At 41.3% G+C, this 13,827-nt stretch overlaps 1 protein-coding gene across 2 annotated transcripts in view; it reads left to right on the plus strand.

Annotated features, from left to right (window-relative positions):
* The window catches only part of SNTG2 (syntrophin gamma 2), a 778,898-nt gene that overhangs the window by 180,143 nt on the left and 584,928 nt on the right, over nucleotides 1–13,827 (plus strand). The gene's annotated exons all lie outside the window — the stretch shown is intronic.

A 13,827-nucleotide genomic window follows, 5' to 3' on the forward strand; every position in this document is an offset into this window, starting at 1 on the left:
GCCAATGAAGGAGCGTGGGCAGAGTGATGACATAGGGGTTAGGGCGTGCACGCCTATCATCATTTTATCGCTTGTGCGCAGTAGCGATTTGGAATGTGTAAAACGAAATTCTCTGTGCTGGGACGGAGGAGTGAGAGAGAGAGAGAGAGAGAGAGAGAAAAAAATATAAATATAATACCCATTGACGTGCATAGGGTTTTGTGTACCGGCTGATCCTCGACTTTGCGCAGTAATCGGCCGATTTCGCCCGACTCGACTTTTCCAACAGTCGGGTTTCGCGAAACATGACTCGACCCTAAAAAAGTCAAGGTCGCTCAACCCTACTAGAGAGGCTGTATCCACTGTTTCCTGGGGGAAGCATGAGTAAGGGGGACCATCCTCTGCTGCCTGAGGGAAGCACTGGTGAGGGGCACTTTCCTGTTGACCGAGGGGGCAGAGAAAGAGGAAAAAGAAGCACCTGCAGCCGAGCCATTTGGTGTGAACTGAGGACAGTGCGCAGACAGGTGAGTGATGCGCTCTGCTCACCATTCCGACACAGAGTACCGGCACTGTGACAGGCCTTGCTGCCACAGACCAGAAGGACAGGGACTGCTGCTTGGTGAGAAGCAGTGTGCCCAGCAGCAATCAAGAGATAGGGACTGCTGCAGAGTGTGCAGAGCCAGGGGTGAGCAGCAGTCAGGAAGAGAAGTGCTCTGTCCCGGGAGCATCAGCATCACACAGGCCTGCATCTGTACAGCAGCCTCGCTGACAGCAGTGGGGACCAGAGGGCAACGTGCAGTGTGTGCCCGGTGGCTAATCAGGAGAAAGGCGCTGCACGCTAAGTGTCCGTGAGTACTGCACACGTGACACATAAGAGGGCCCGCCTACAAGACTGACACTTACACCCTGACTATGATAGCGAATATTTGCTCAGACACTTGTGACTTGACTTCACCTGGAATATAGTTGCGGAGCCTCGTTGGGCTTGTACCCTTGTCAGCCACAGCAGTTTATGGACTAGGCCCAGTGGAAGGTACCGGAGACCGACCACTGTTGCCAGAAGATGAGGCATTGATGCCCACAGGACTTTTCTGGAAAAGACACACACACCAGACGTTGCCGGCACCATTGAGTTCTCAGCAGACGTTACAGTTGGCGGAACTCCTGACACAAGTGCTTCACAAGAACTGCTGGTATCTGAACCATCGTTCTACTTACAATGTCCTTTGCCATCTAAACTGTTGAATCCCCTGTTTAACCCTTTACCTCCCAACATCCTTTTCCCATTATACTGTTGAACCTTTTACCTCCCTGCATGGAGTATTCCCTTGTTATTAAATTTGTTAACCCTTGCTCTGCCTCCTGTCCGGCACTGCATCCGCAACCTGCTTAGAATGTCACATACACATCTGAAGCTGAAGCCTCACCCCATATGTGTTAGGTGTCGAGTTCCCACCGCTGCACAGGGGGGAACTCAAACCATGTCCTCTGCGGTCTCCCATTCTTTCTCAGCGGCAGAGGAGCCTGCTCAGCAGAGACGTCGGTCCCAGCTTCTTGCTCAAGCTGATGCTGTGCGTCCGGTTACTGCTGCCGTCCCAGGTCCAGCTATTGTAACCAGCATTAATTAGCAGTGAGGAGACACTCCTGGGACTAAGTCCTGCTTTTTGTCTACTGAGCATGCCCGTGGGATGACCTCTCATTGGAGGTCGGATGTCACACTCTCAGGTCCTTAAGTGGCTCTGATTGGACTACTTGCAAGGTCCTGGAAGGCTGCAACTATAAAAGGTTTGCATGGCCACTCGGCCATGCCCTAGTATAAACTGAAATCGTGTGTGTGGATGTGTGTATGTTATCTGGTGATATCCGTGTGTGTTCTCATTATACCGCCATATACTGTCCGCCATTACCGAGCAGCAGGTAATATCTCTGCATGGTGGACCCCGGGCGCGAATGCACTTTCTAACTTCCTCTATATTATTTGGTGTGTTCCGCTATACAGTACTTCTTAGCCATACGACGAGACTCTGGATGGATGTCACGCTATTTCACTCTTGGAGCACAGATTTTCCTAAAACAGTTTGCGGACTCCATATACAGAGCCCCTAAGGGCTAGAAGAGCAGAATTCCCTCCCTCATGTGGTACAATTTTGGAAAATATACCCATTTGGGAATTTATCTTCAGGTATAGTGACAGTTTTAATCCATTGGTTTTCCAGAAACAAGCAGCAAATGAATGTTGTCTGAAAATTGCAAATCTGCCATTGTAGTGCCGTACATTTTAGTGCCCAGTACATTATGCCCAGCTGATGCTTCTGGAGACATGCACCCTTATGATTTATGAGTGGGTCTCAGAAAGGAGAGGGGCAATTGGATTTCAGAGCACAACATTTGCAGCATTCGATACACTTAATAAACCATAAAATATGTATAACTTTGCGCTAGTATATCCTTCCCAGGAACACATAGGACCCACAAGTGTGCTGAACTGCAAAAAACGTTATGCATACATCAACAACGCAATAGGTATATATGTAAATGAACACCAATAAAATACATTAAAATAAAATAAAGTATTGGAAATGTGCTTTGTACACTGAAGCAAGCTTTGAGCCAGGTGACAAACCAGGGTGCAAATTTGTGATTTATAAAAATTGAAGTATTGAGATCAGTCTAATTTGCCCACTCTGCAGGTTAAAAAACTCAACAAACAGTGAAAAACACTAGACACTAACAAAGTAGCTAATTACCCTATTCACCAATACGCAGTCCCGTTGCATCCACTTGAAAAAAGAACCATATTCGGCATGTGTACAAACGTCGTTAACGAAACAAACAAGTAGAGCTGCAATGTAGCAAACAGTCAGCCCCGGCCCAAAAAACAAGGTAATGTGGCCACCGTCCATGGAGCAAAGATCCGCTTCCGATCCACCATTCCTAGTCATTATGCGTTTCTGACCACTCGGTTTCCTTTGTCAGAGGAAACGTTTAATATCCTATATGTAGTGGCTTTTGTGTCCCTGTCCTGCACCAGATTATGGTTGAATAACAAGTGTATAATGATAAAATAAAATGTACAAAAACATATACAAACATAATTTATTAACAAAAGGAACGCAAAATTCAAATAAAAAATGTATACATTTAAAAATGTATACAATTTATGCAAACTATGTTTATGCAAATTGTGTAAATACTGCCTGAATATCAGAATATAAATATATAGATGTATACACACATCAAAAAATATTCATCGCAAAATATATGGGTGTCCACAATGTACACAAACGGCCATCTGCCCGCAAGAGGGCAAAATATATATGGTAAAAAAAATAGATGTATACATGCTCAATTTATGTAGATATGTTTTCATCATTGATAGAAAGAAATCCCACATGTATATAAGTTAATATGCAAATTGATATGTACCCCTAAGGCTGCCGTCACACTAGCAGTATTTGGTCAGTATTTTACATCAGTATTTGTAGCCAAAACCAGGAGTGGGTGATAAATGCAGAAGTGGTGCATATGTTTCTATTATACTTTTCCTCTGATTGTTCCACTCCTGATTTTGGCTTACAAATACTGATGTAAAATACTGACCAAATACCGATAGTGTGACGGCAGCCTAACTCTGTATTCAATTGTCTAGAGGAGATAAATTCAGAGACAGCCAAGATAGTCAATAAATGAATTCAGAGACTAAAGGACCACACTAAAAATACTACATAAGGCTTTGTTCTCACTAGGCATTTTTTCAACAAGTTTTTTTGTGCAGCAAAACCTGCACTTTTGACAGAAAATAAGCAGTGTAAAAAACAAAGGTTTTGGTGCGTGTTTGATTTGTTTTTACTGCTTGTTTCAGGATCCAAAAATTCATTTCTGCTTCCATCACAGAAGCATGAACACAGGTCACCAATACAAAACGTATGCTCATAATAAAATACATATACACATGTAACAGCTGGGAGAGGTGAATTGGTCTGGAATAATGTACACAAGACAGTGGCAGTGCATTGAGTTTGTAGGACACTGTTTACTTTACTCTTTGGTTTGCCATTGATTGCTGTAATCATGACCCACGAAATGCATAGAGTTTTATCATCGTGCGGGATTAGCTATCCCTCTCTGTCTTGATCTCTAACAATGTTTTTAAGAAGATTTGAATAAAGCAAAAGTTTTTTTTATTATCAAGAAGAAGTGCTGGATAATCATGGATTAATTGAGTTTTCTATGGGTATGTACATATGAATATTTTTCAAAGAGTTTAAAATTAGGTTTTCTAGTGGGAAATGCTTCAAAAAAATGCTACTTCTTTTGGGAATTTTTCCTTTTTTGAAGCTGTTTTTGCAACGTTTTGGAAGAATATTTTTCCAAAATAATTTTTGGATGCCTTTTGACTAGAGAATGCCAACTTTTCAGTGGGACTCCAAGATGAGCAGCTTGGAGGAAGTGACTACACACTCTTTTTTTCCACCAGCCATTTTTTGGAACTTAAAGTGGAAAAACTTTATGAACAGCTATGTGGTTTTACTATAGTAATGAATAGGAAAAGCCTTTTAAGGTTTTTTGAAGATATATTTCTCGTGTATTATTAAGTAAACCTGCTCCAAAAAACTTTATGAATATAATTTAAAGTATGATATTAGCAAATGCATTATGAAGTCTTCTAATTGAACTGAAAAAAGAAGTTTAAAAAGTATAATAAAAATGGCATATTTTACAACAAATGAAAACACATTTTATTTTGGAAAAATAGTCAAGTATACTTGTAATTGGCGATGAGTGGATTGATCAGCAGAGGATTGCGTTTGAGTGCAATTTCCTGAATTTCTCAATTTCACGTAACATGAAACATTTTGAATTTCGATTCATGGTGTGCCAAAAATAAAAACTTTTTCCTACACTGTTTAAGCATCAGAGAGGGCTAACGTCATATTGCATTTCTGCTCAGGTCCTTCCATAGTACCCTGCAGCTATGACAGCTTACGGATTATCATACCTTGTACAGTGGTTGTCAATATCTTTGTCATTAAAGATTAGTGGTCCCCAGCAAAGCACAGTTCACACTGCAGAGTCATTTACCATCTCCAAAGTCACCGGGTCTTTCCCTCCTGTATAGGGTAAGCTCTCATGGTCAGTAATATCCTCTGTCTCTCTTTCCCTCTCTCCTGAAATGTGTAAGCTCTAGTGTTGAGCGATACCTTCCGATATTCAAAAGTATCGGTATCAGATTGGATCGGCCGATATCCAAAAAATACCAGATATCGCCGATACCGATACCCGATACCAATACAAGTCAATGGGACACAAATATCGGAAGGTATCCTGGATGGTTCCCAGGGTCTGAAGGAGAGGAAACTCTCCTTCAGGCCCTGGGATCCATATTCATGTAAAAAAAAAAGAATAAAAATAAAAAATATGGATATACTCACCCCTCCGGTGGACCCTGGCTCTCACCGGTGCAAGCGTCTGCCTCCGTTCCTAAGAATGCAGTGAGTGAAGGACCTTCGATGACGTCGCAGTCACATGAGTGGTCACGCGACCAATCACAAGACCGCGACGTCATCGCAGGTCCTACACTCACTGCATTCTTAGGAACGGAGGCTGCCGGTTGCACCACTGAGAGCCAGGGTCCGTCGGAGGGGTGAGTATATCCATATTTTTTATTTTTATTCTTTATTTTTTACATGAATATGGATCCCAGGGCCTGAAGGAGAGTCTCCTCTCCTCCAGACCCTGGGAACCATACGCACCGCACACGCCGAAGATGACTGGAAACTTATATGAACTTCCGATTCCGATTTCCGATATCACAAAAATATCGGAACTCGGTATCGGAATTCCGATACAGCGAATATCGGCCGATACCCGATATTTGCAGTATCGGAATGCTCAACACTAGTAAGCTCTTATGATCATTGAGGTTCTCTCTCTCGATCTCTCTCTCTCCTGCAGAATGTAAGCTCTTATGGTCAGCGGGGTCCTCATTTTTCCCTTCTTCTGTAGGGTGCAGGTGTAACCACTTATGGTCAGTAGGCTTGTCTTTTTCTCTCTCTCTTCTCTCCCCCACAGGTATTTTCAGAGCTATTACAAGCTTACCACTAATACTTTAATACTCACCTTTCAATGTTTTAACTACATTCCAATAAAGAATCCATTTTATCCCTGGATGGTTGTGCCAGAATCTTTCCCTGTTTTTCATCTATACATATATAGTATTGCCATAAAAATGACCTGTAAAAGAAAATAATGGTATATGGCATAACAGAATCACCAAAAACTTTTTTGAGTCTGCTATTTTTCAAATTGTCCCTGAAGAAAATTTGGGGATCCCTGATGAGGCACATTGTACAGAACGCCTGTTGAACTTAGTGGACATCTGCTTTTTCTTTAATACATTTAGTATATTGATACATCCACTCTTTGCCGTTATTGCTGCTTTACTGTCTAATGGATTGCATATGCAAATAGCCTCTCCAGAAAAGAAGAGGAAAAACTATAGTTCCACCTATTGGAAATAGCAATCCTAAGTGTCAATACTAACCATTTAAAAAGTCTTAGCGCATGAGGGATGAAGGGAAAGGGAAACTGTCAGCTCACCTGTTAGAAGAAGCAATAGGTAAATCGCACGGAGCCGTCTCAGTCCTGGATGTCAGACATGAATGAGAAAAAGAAAAAAGGGATCCTCCAGCGATGGTATGCAAACATAAAAACTGGACACCAACCGACACCTGGATGGACAAACCGACGCATGTCAGCAAACAGCCTTAATCAAGTATATCAGCTTCAATAAAGTATTTACGTTTTTACACTGGTTTTTACTGGCTTCATCGCTGGGGGATCCCTTTTTTCTTTTAACGAGTCTTGCCACATGTCTTCAGTTAAGGCCCTTAAGATATTCCTCCAAGAAAGTGCGAAAATAGCCCCATCACATATTTCAAACTGCAGCCTGTCCTAGTCACATATCAGGACAGGTTGCAGTCTGAAGAAGCACAACTCAAGAAGTATGTCTCAACTGACAAAAGAGCAGTATCATAATCACGTACAACTAAATCAGACATCGAGTAGGGCTGCAACATGAGATGTTGATCCACAAATCAAATCAAAATCAGAAGTTTCTGATGTGTAGGTGTTTTTGGCATTAGATTTCCTGTTCTATTCCACTCTGGAGAGACTATTTGCATATTGAAATTCCCAGAGGAGCATTTCATGACTTACAATTCCCTTTACACCAAATTGGCATTTTCCACAAAGGGAAACTTTACTCCAGTCCTTACACCTCCTGTCAGAGGTCTCTCCATCTGCCAAGTCAGTTCTTATGCTTTGCGCTGATGAGGAACAAACACCCTGAAATACGTGATGCTTTATCTCTAGTTTCATCCTCCTCCATTTTTATTTGTATATCCGCTCTGCTGTGTCATACTGGCTGCATTATAGACGTACATGGAGACTGACTGTAAGGGACTGAGGCTGGAAGATAAAATCCTTTGTACACAGTCAGTAAATAAAATATATATTACTTCTCATGTCACAGCCCTGGTCCATGGCTGCCTAAGTTATAAATGTTTATGATACTGCTCTCTTGTCAGTTGAGACACACATCACAAGCAGTGTGTTTTTTCAAACTTAAACCAGTTTAACACATGACTAGGATAGGCTGCAGTTTTAAATATGTGACGGGGACAATTTTATCATTTTTTTGGAACATTTCTTTAAAGGGCCGTATCGTAAGTCATGTGGCAAGCCCCTTTAAAGATTTGATATTGACCCTTACGATTGCTACTCCCAATAGGTGGCACAAGAGTCCTTGCCCTCTTCCTCTCTGAAGAGGGTATTTGCATATTTAAATGAAAGGAACATTGTATGGCTTATACATCTCCTTACACCAACTTGGCCTGCTCCTGGAGAAACTGTATGCTTTGGACTTCCATGAATTGTATAATCTTGATTTATTCCATCTATCAACTTTGCTTTAATTATTTATTCATAAAACTGCATGGGGATAATTGTGCCATAGCCAATGAACTGTCAAGAGGAGGGTGACGCTAGGCAGGGAATGCAGTGTGAGGTCGAGGAGCAGGAAGAACATCATTAGGGTTCAATGCACTTCTAGGTACATGTATACTGAACTTCACAATGTGATTTCTAGCTGTTGCAGCAGCTCTTTGGGGTCATAAAGGCATTGAGGGGCTTACTGTTCAAAGCTATACAATAAAATATATTGTGAGAGGTCGAACAGGTTCCCTTTAAATAAGTTTAGCAATTTCTTTACTAAATCCGATGATCCATAAAATTCCAAAAAAAGAACTGGACGCTACAGCGCTTTGTAAATAACTTCCCTTGCGTAAACAAGAAATCTTCCCCTTGATCAAACCAAACCATCTATGTTTATTACAGTGTTTTTTTAATCTTTAATTTCTCTTTATATTTAGCCCTTATGAAGCTTATTATCTCTTTCCACAAAGCACAATACATGGGTGAGTATTACAAATTTAATAAGCGCATTTATCTGATAAAATGCAGGAAATTAATTTACAAATCCTTGAACGTTTGAAGCACTAAAAAAGAAATATAACAAGAGTCGGCTGAAAAATAATCCTTTCATATGATTTATGATCATGGCTGATCACTGAATACACAGCATCATGGCTCCGACAAGTCAAACTGAATTTATAATAAAAATTGCTTTAACTACAGTACATTGTATGTAATATTTTTCCCCACCCCCTTCCCAGACAATGTTCCTTAATTTGCTTTCCATATTATAATATTAGTAAGTGAGGTTTCTTTTTTTACTTTTGATTTACAGTACATTTATTGCTTGCCAAATCTGATGCAAAAAAATACATTTACTTTTTCTTTTCTTGCTGGATCCTTATCATTCGGGAGTCGGGACAGTTTATTGGTGATTTCAAGAACTTAATTTCATTCTCTTGAAATACATACATTAGTGCATACAGTAGACCACTCAATGATGGTCCAGGGTGATAATTTTCATGCCATAAAATACAGGGAAACACTCTGGTGTAATATGAATTGTCAGCACCATGGACAAGGCAAGTATTCAGTGCCCATTAATCCATGAACCATTATTCTGTTAACACATACATTGTATTTTTAAAAAATACTGATAAAATTATAATTTTCCCTTTGACCCATTGCTTTTTGTCTGTCTTTTGCTAAATTTGTCAAAATTAAAAAAAACATAATAACAAGGTCTATGTTCTGCCTCTCACAAATTTACTGGTGAGAGCAGGGTGAGGAACAAAGTGCAGCCTTTGGCAATTCAGTTGCTAACTATGCAAAGTGCAGCATTTAAACTAAGGTTGCAATTGGCTGCTGCAGTCATTGCCTATGCAGAGCTCAGCATCAAATTAATTTGAACTGCTGCTCTTTTATGCTGCACTCTGCGTAGACATTGCTGCTCTGCTGCCTGCTGGGCACTGGGGACTGCATGCTTGTGCAGCAAGGAGAAAAATCATCAATTGTTTACCACCTAGTTAAGATTGGCTAGAGGCTATTTCATTCATCATTTCGATAGCCTGGGCAACATGTTTGCACCCTTATAAATATTTACTCACCTGATTGATGAAAGTTGGATCCAGTGGCTAACTCCACAACAGAAATGCCAATTATTTCTCTCACAATGCTGGCCATTGCAATGCTAGAGTAGACTTCATTGGTCAGTACATAATGAATTATGTATGGCGTCCAGTTCTGGGTCTAACATGAACAAATTTAAGCAAGTTCAGAGAAGAGCGACCAGAATGGTGGCCGATGTGCAAACAATATTCTACGAAGAATGATTAGAGGATTTGGGAATGTTTAGCTTTCAAAAGAGAAAACTGGGGTCTTCTCTTTTGGGGTCAGTGGGTGCCCTTGTTTCATAGCCGAAACTGCATGGACCAGGGCACGTCCCATCAATGCCCGCTCTCCTTTTCCCATGGGCATAATACTACTCAGACAACACAGGGTGAGGGTAAAACAGTGTGACAATACTTTTTTGAACCACAAAACAGGCAAATAAAACATAGAACAGTCCCAGCAAGATATACAAAAAGGTTCAAAATTAGAGAGCCTCATCCTTCCGCTGACTCGCCGGGATAAGAGCAGCTGTGACTTCAGAGCTTCTAGGGTCAACTACCCCACCTATGGCACATACAAAGAGGAAGTAACGACAAGCTTAGGATGCTGACAGTTCATTAAGATACAAGGCCAGGTGACCAGAAGGAAACAACCTGGCTTGTCCGAATACGTCCATAGAGCCAGGTGACCGGTGGGTCCCATTCCTGGCCTTCCAAAATGTATCCATGCTGCTCAGATGACTGATGGGTCCATATCCTGACTACCCCAAATGTATCCATTATTTAGTGATGGTCAATGGAGCAGATCTGTATTCTTTTAGCCAGGTCCATGGTCCTCTGAGCTGTCATCCTGTAGAATGTCAAATTTGTGTCCCTCGTGATGGAACCATGATGTCTTGGATGCTGTCTTGTGAAGATACTCTGGTTCTTTGGATCTCTGGATCTCTTAGCTGTCTGGATGTCTGGATGAATATATGGTTACAAAGGCACATAACCTCTTTTTATAACTAATAACTGTCCTTCAAGCCATCATCCATAGGTCAAGACGAAGATGTGATGAATTTTACTCACATTGTTTGACTTTTTAATCAATCTGCATAGTTTTTACTCCTATGCAAGTCAACAAGCTAGCTGGCCTGGAGAATGCATAATCAACATATCAGCAAACATCATTGTTCAATTGCTCTAAAATTTCTGTTATCCAGGATAACAACACAATATGTTGCAGCCAATGTCAACTTAAAAGTCAATAATGCAGGATTATACAAACAAAAGTCTAAGTTCTCTTCACAAACCAGAAAGAAACACATAAATTCAAAAGTCAACATATGGATAACAGTCTGTTCCTTCTGGCTGACTTGATAATTGTACCCATAGAAAGAGGACAGGATTTTCCTTTGAAAGCTGGAAACCTTTTTATTCAAAATTAACTATACAGACACCTCTATAGAAACTCTTGTGAGCACCACCCCCTTTGTAAAGACCATAAAAACTTGTACTAAATAAAACAGCCAATCTCTGGAATTATGTGGCAGATTAAAAATAATGAATTGTATTTGCACCTTCCAAACCCTGTGGTGCAGCTTTCAGCAAAGAAGCAATTGAGGTCAGAACAGGGGCATCATTTTGGAAACTATAGTACCAACTACAAACATGCAGCAGTTGTTGTTTCACTTTCCTTTTGTATCTTGTGGTATAAGTTGTCATTTTTTTTTGTCAAATCCATCAAAATGGAACACGCAATTCAAAAATTTTGCAAAAAAGTCAAACTTTTTTTTTCTGTATAAGGCCTTCTTCACATGTCCATTTAAAAACCAGTATAAGAAAACAGTACTGGTGCCATCAGTGTTTTGGATCAGTATGCCATCAGTGTGCCATCAGTGTTTTGGATCAGTATGCTATCAGTGTGCGGTCAGAGTTTTTTTTGGTACGGCACAAGAAAAATACATTTTCTCTTATACTTTGCCTTGTTGAACATGTACAGCACATGGATGGCACTCGTATGCCATCAGTGTCCTTCACTTATTTTACACTGACCCATAGGCTTGTAAAAGCTGCAGTTTCTGAATCATGTGAAAACAAATGGAATCACTAAACTCCGTACACAAAAAAAAGAGCGAGAACACATAAAAGAGACCGAAAAAGGAGCAAACAGAATAATCAATTGGATGAAGAAAATAATGGAGCAAAGATAGAACACTAGACAGAATGCAGGTGCAAAGGCAGTGATGAATATTGGCCGTAGTGTACAGAGCATACTGAAAACTTTCCGGGACTTTAGCCATTAATAGTTTTGATATGTAAATAACATTTGGAAACTCATTTACAAATAATAAAAAATTATCTTGAGTTTCACTTTCAAGTTACTAAACTAAGTGAATAAATTACATGATCATTCCTAACGTTAGAATATACAATCTGTTCATTTGATCCTTACATGTCAAACATTGCAAACAATGGTTAGCATTTTCTGAAACTATCTTCTCTATATTTAAGTTATTGAAAAAAAAGAAAAGCAGAAGAGCCGCAATACTTGCACTTACTTCCTTTTAAGATTTTTCCCTTCTCACCGCTTCCTTTCATCACCGATTTACAGCTGTGACATTTTTTTTTCTACTTCAAACTAACAATTATATTGTTGAAATGTAGATCGGGTTAGAAAGAAGAAAACATGCTTTAGGGTCAGAACTGTATGAAGACGAAGGCTGTAGGAAATGATTAAGATATAAATAAACATACGATTTCTAAGGTCTGCTGCTCAGCGGATATGCTGAAGATACATGTCCTGGAATTAAACGTGCAAGAGCTTGAGTTAGGCCGAGGTCACACTACCATAGAATACGGGCAAGTGCTATGCGAGAAAACACTGCATGGTACTCGGACCAGTGTTAATCTATGGGACAGCTCACATCACTGAATTTTTTATCAGGAGTATTCAACGTCCATGTGAAATCACAGCATGCTGCGATTGTACGCGTATATCGTCCGAGACTCGCCAATGCAAGCCTATGGGTGCGAGAAAAACTCGGACACCACAAGGACCATTCGTCTAGCTTGCGACAAATACGCACACATTTTCCTCATTTCAGCCCATTGAGCCATTAAATTCAATGGGGAAAAGCAGTGAGAAATGTAAAGCCATACGGATGTCATATGGATACATAGGTGCGAGAAAATCGCATCATCGCATTGCAAACGCATTACACGCGGATGATCATATGGAGAACACTTGGGCGTCCCCAGGCAGGGAGACTCGGACCGATTTTTCAGACGCTAAGTGCCTTGCAAGTTAACTTGCGTGACCAAAGGCATATTATACACATACTGTTTTTGAGACCGAAATATTATATACCACGCAATAATGTAAAGCCCAAAATATAGCGGATGATATGGATTTTGTAACAACAATACAATTTAAGATTATTTCTTCAGCCGCTTGACACCCTCCTCTCTTCTAATCACTTGTGACTAGTGTTGAGCATTCCGATACTGCAAGTATCGGGTATCGGCCGATATTTGCTGTATCGGAATTCCGATACCGAGATCCGATACTTTTGTGGTATCGGGTATCGGGTATCACAACAACATTAATGTAATAATGTGTAAAAGAGAGAATTAAAATAAAAAATATTGCTATACTCACCTCTCCGACGCAGCCTGGACCTCAGCGAGGGAACCGGCAGCGTTGTTTGTTTAAAATTCGCGCGTTTACTTGGTTACGTGAAGTCCCGGCTTGTGATTGGTCACGGCGGCCATGTTGCCGGGACGCGGACCAATCACAGCAAGCCGTGACGAAATTACGTCACGGCTTGCTGTGATTGGTCCGCGTCCCGGCAACATGGCCGCCGTGACCAATCACAAGCCGGGACGTCACTGGAGGCTGGACACGCGCGCATTTTAAAATGTGCGCGTGTCCAGCCTCCCGTGACATCACGGCTTGTGATTGGTTGACCGCGGCGCAACCAATCACAAGCCGGGAGGAAGGAAAAGCGCGCATTTTAAAATGCGCGCGTGTCCAGCCTCCCGTGACGTCACGGCTTGTGATTGGTCACGGCGGCCATGTTGCCGGGACGCGGACCAATCACAGCAAGCCGTGACGTAATTTCGTCACGGCTTGCTGTGATTGGTCCGCGTCCCGGCAACATGGCCGCCGTGACCAATCACAAGCCGGGACTTCACGTAACCAAGTAAACGCGCGAATTTTAAACAAACAACGCTGCCGGTTCCCTCGCTGAGGTCCAGGCTGCGTCGGAGAGGTGAGTAT

The sequence above is a fragment of the Ranitomeya variabilis genome, chromosome 2 (genome assembly GCF_051348905.1).
Source record: "Ranitomeya variabilis isolate aRanVar5 chromosome 2, aRanVar5.hap1, whole genome shotgun sequence".
Classification (NCBI taxonomy): domain Eukaryota; kingdom Metazoa; phylum Chordata; class Amphibia; order Anura; family Dendrobatidae; genus Ranitomeya; species Ranitomeya variabilis.